At 33.2% G+C, this 4,990-nt stretch overlaps 1 pseudogene; it reads right to left on the bottom strand.

Moving 5' to 3' along the window:
• Positions 1-4,186: 4,186 nt before the first annotated feature.
• Positions 4,187-4,305, bottom strand: LOC112476944 (annotated as a pseudogene).
• Between the last annotated feature and the right edge of the window lie 685 nt (positions 4,306-4,990).

Raw genomic sequence — 4,990 nt, 5'->3', positions numbered from 1 at the left:
TTCAATTTTACCAATTTTTGCTTCACATATTTTGCAGCTTTGTTATTTGATGCATACTTATTTAAGATTTCTGTGTCTTGATTGATTGACTCTTTTATTATTATATAATGACCTTATGTGTCTCTGGTAATTTTCTCTGAAGTTTATTTTATTTGATATTTACATAGCTATTCCTGCTTTCCCTTGATTAATGATATATATGACATATATTTTCTATGCTTATACTTACAACTTACATGTATTATTATACATAAAATGAGTTTCTTGTAGAAGGCATATAGATGGGCCGTGGTTTTTAATTCAATCTGCCAATCTTTGTTTTTTAATTGATGTATTTAGATCACTTATGCCATTTACATTTAAAATAATTAATAATATATTAAGGCTTAAGTTTGCCTTTTTTTTCTTTTTTCTATTTGTGTTCTTTTTCTTTTCTTCATTTTTGAGTGTACCTTTTTCGTGTTTTTTGAATATATTTTTGTACTTTTTTGACTGGTTGCTACAGGTATTATATTATATATACATATTTTTTATCACAGTCAACTGGGGCCATATTTTGTTTGTCCCTCTGAAATATAGAAAACTCATTTCCCTTTATATCCCTTTGTCCTTTCCCATTTATATTATAATCAGTTTATTTCCTCTACACACTTTCGGAACCACATTAGACAGTCTTATAATTTTTGTTTTAACCATCAAGCATAATTAGAAAACAGGAGGAGAAGGAAAACTTGTTGCGTTTACCCATGTCATTGCTGATTATACATGTTCTTTCTTCCTACCTGTTGTTTCGGGTTCTTTCCTTTATCATTGTCTTTCTTTAACTAATTTTTTACGGGAGGTCTTGTGGTGACAACGTCTCTTAGTTTTTCTTCATCTGAGAATGTCTTGATTTTCCCTTCATTCCAGAAGGATATTTTCACTGGATATAAAATGCCAGAGACAGTTTCTTCCTATTATGCCTATTCTTCTGCTTGCTATGGTTTCTGATAAATCCTCTGTCCTTTCAATTGTTTTTCTTTTAGAGATAGAGTCATTTTTCTCTGACCGCTTTCAAGATATTTTCTTTGTCTTTGGTTTTCATCTTAGTTAGGCTGTGTACTGGTATGGGTTTCCATGGCTTTCTTCTGTTTGGGGTTCACTTATTTCTTAAATCTATAGGTTCATGTCTTATCACATTTGCAAAATTTTTAGCTATTATTTCTTCAAGTGTTTTTTTAGACCTACCCTCTCTCTCCTCTCCTTCAAGGACTCTGATGATAAAAATGTTAGGTCTTTTATTACAGTCCAGCAGGTTCATGAAGTTCTGTTTTATTTGTTAGTTTGTTTTTCCCCAGTCTATTTTCTTTCTATTCAGATTTGTTACTTTTCATTCTTCCATCTTCCATGTTACTGATTCTTTTGTATCTTCTATTCTATAATTATGGATATTCACTAAAATTTTTATTTGTATGATGATTTTGTTTTTTGGTTCTAAAATTTACATTAGGTGGTTCTTTATATCTTGTTTTTTGTTTTTTTTTTTAGTAAAAGTTTCTATTTGTTGACAATTTCTGTTTTTTTTCATTTTATTCAAGAATGATCATAAATATTGAAGTATTTTTATCATGACTGCTTAAAAATCTTTGCCAGTTAATTCTAACATCTCTGCCATCTCATCATTAACATCTATTGGTTACCCTTTTTCATTTAGTTGGACATCTTCCTGGTACTTGGTTGATGAGTGATTTGTGTTTGAAATCTGAATATTTTATATTATATTATGAGACTATGAATCTTACTTAAATCTTCTGTTTCGACTTTTTTTTTTTTTTGACACTGCTCACTTCAGAGGCAAAAAGAGTACCTTCTCATTACTACCAAATGCAGGTAGAAGTCCAAATTTCCCCTCTGACACATGAGGTGGGGGGGATTCTCATTTTACAGGGAGACAGTGGGATTTCTGGCTTCTCAAGTGGTCTCCACTGATACTGCAGTGCGGGGTGGGGGGGACAGGGAACCTCATTTCTGACAAGTGATGGTGAGCATCCTGACTCCATTAAGCCTCTATGCCAGAGGGGAAGGGGAGGGGCTTCTGGTTACTACCTAGTCAGCGTTCAAGTTCAGGTTCTCCATGTGGTCTCTACTGAGACATCCCAGTGGGATTGTAGAGGCACTTCATTACATATTTGTGGGGTAGAGGTCTGTGCTCCCCACTGAGCTTTTGCTAATGTGGATGGGCTTGTGACCCAGTGTTTACTGTGTTTTTTTCTTTTTTGTCTTCTTAGGCTTCCCCTTTCTAGGGGTGCCTTTCTGTCAACTAAAAAATTAATTATTTATGGCTGTGAGATATGAAGGAGCTGAATATCGATATGTAAAATTAAGTTAAATAGGATATCATATTGAGAGGAGAGAAAATGTGCACTAAAATGAATTGCAGTGGAAATTGAGACTCCATGGGAAACTCCATTAATCATAGCTACTGTCAACCTATACTTAGATTCCAGAGATAGAAGCACCATGGAAATTGCCAAGAGAATTAAGAAACCTAAGAACCTAATCATATAGCATAAGTCATATGGGACCAATCATTTAAGCTTTCTCATCTCATTTTGTTCATCTAAAATAAATGGTAGCATTGGTTAATCTCAATGATCTCTTCTAGCAATGTAATTAAACAATTCTATTATGTGATTCTATACACAAGACAGAATTAATAATCCTTTCCCATTGAGCCCAGAAAAATGAAACTCATTAACATTTAGTTGGGCAAAGAGTAATGTGATTCAGAAATTATTCAGTATTAGTTAGTGATAAAATTTGAAGATACATTTCTCAATCGATATATTTTAAATAAAATATAACATTGCCAAAAAAGTGATGAAATCTGTTAGAATCAATCAAAACTTGCTGTTCTGCATCTTTTATGTAAATAAAAACACTTTCATTACCAATTAGTAAATCATTACTAATCCAATGAATATTGGAGAACAAAGAACTAAAACATCAACTCTGTAGAAAGACCAAATTCTACAGATACTCTTCACGTGATAGAAAACACTCTTCAGTATCAGTAAGACATGATCCATTTAAATTACATGTAGCCAAGTACTAAGTCATTTATGTTGCCTTATTTACTCGCTAGTAGTATATCCTCAGACAACTCAAATTTTTCCAGTTCCTCAATTGGCAGTTCGGTAAGTCTAGTTTAGATAGTTTCAGTTTTAAAGCATTACGATTCAGATCAACTTGTTAGTTGTTATTTTTGGTAAAATGCCAAGGGTCAAACTCCATCACTAAAAGAATGTGTTAATCTCCTTTATCACCGCCATACCCAGTTATATTTACCGTACTGCTTTACCTTATGCCCTTTTCGCACTTTCACCTTAGAATCTTCTACCCTGAACATTTGCAACTCACATGCACAGTTGCTTCTTGGACCCGGTTATCACTTGAAACTGTTCTATTTCCATGATATTAAACTCCACAGTATTTCCCTGCTGTGCTCATATTTCCATAATTTCTTCTCTCTCGATTCCAATTTTTCTTTCTCATATTAAGTCCTGTGATTCTAAACACTACAGTAAAGTCACCTAATTGCTAATTGAATCCCCTAAAAAGTAAACAATTTCAGAGAAACCCTCAACTGTACCAATCAGTTCTTTTATTTATCCATAGTCAAATTTCAATTCATTATTAGATCTGTAAACATAGCCACATTTTTAACAATTAATGAAGAAAATATTTCTTCTGAGCTCCCATTTAAATTATCACTGTCTTTTGAGCTCCCATTTAAAATATCACTGTTTGTTGAACTTATTAGACTATCATTCAATGCTTCCATTACTTATATATTATCTTTAAGTTTTGTATTGAATATATGCTCACATCCCTTCTCTGAAATTGAAATCTCAGAGGTCAGGTGCTCAATGTCTCATAAATGCCAACTAAAATGACACTTTCTCTGTCATCATAAGACCTTTCAGAGGCCTTGTCATTATCAACCACCAAGTGCTTCTCAGTTTTGGGATTTCTGTTTTCTACCCAGCCATTACATTTTCATTCCCAGAGTTCTATCCTTTTCTTTTTTCTTTTTTTTTTCTTATTGCACTAAATATCTCTGGGGATGTTATTTATTTATTTGTTTATTTATTCATTCATTTTAATATATTTTTTTCTTTTTGTATTTTATTTATTTTTTTTAAAATGCCTACAGCACCTAGTATTCCTGCGTGGTCTCCCATCCAAGTACTAAACAGGCTCAACCCTGCTTAGCTTTCAAGATTGGATGAGATCGGGCACATTCAGGGTGGCATGGCCGTAGACTGGGAATGTCATTTAAAAAGCGACTTGAGTAACAGCCTCTGTGCTGATCAGTACCAGATTCTTCAATCAGTTTCCTAGAATTCTATATTTCAACCACTAATTTGATCTTCTCATTCAAATGTTTGATAGGCCTCTCAAACCCAATATACCGAAACTGAACTTTTTTTCTTAAGTTAACTCCTCCTATAATTCCTTTCTTCTGTAACTTCCATTCACTTAGTTATTCTTTACTTTTCCCATTCTTCACTACAAAGCATCCCCCCCACCAAAAGAAACACCTTGAATATATCATCTAAATATTTCAAATCCTATTCTATGTCTCTTGCCATCCAATAAAACAGAAGAAACAAACAAAAAAGGATAAGAAGCAAACAGCAAACTAAGCAGGGGTGTCCTTAGAGATACAAAAACAGTCATGATATAATGGTGATGGAGAAGATAAACAAGATGAATGAGGTTCAAATAGAAACTGTTAAATAGTCCAGTGCTGCAAAGGAGAAAAATAAATTAAAGATAATACATTTTCCTTTGTTTTTGAGGACTGGGATGTTAGTCACATTTAGATATGAATGGCAGATTAAGAAGTAAAGGCAATGTATGTTGACTCTTCTATTTAAGGCATTTGGCTAATGGTCACAGGGTTGAGGGAGCAGAAAGACATGGAATTAAGAATACACATGGTGTA

The sequence above is a fragment of the Pteropus alecto genome, unplaced genomic scaffold (genome assembly GCF_000325575.1).
Source record: "Pteropus alecto unplaced genomic scaffold, ASM32557v1 scaffold81, whole genome shotgun sequence".
NCBI lineage: Eukaryota > Metazoa > Chordata > Mammalia > Chiroptera > Pteropodidae > Pteropus > Pteropus alecto.
This window is presented reverse-complemented; position numbering and strand designations above follow the sequence as displayed.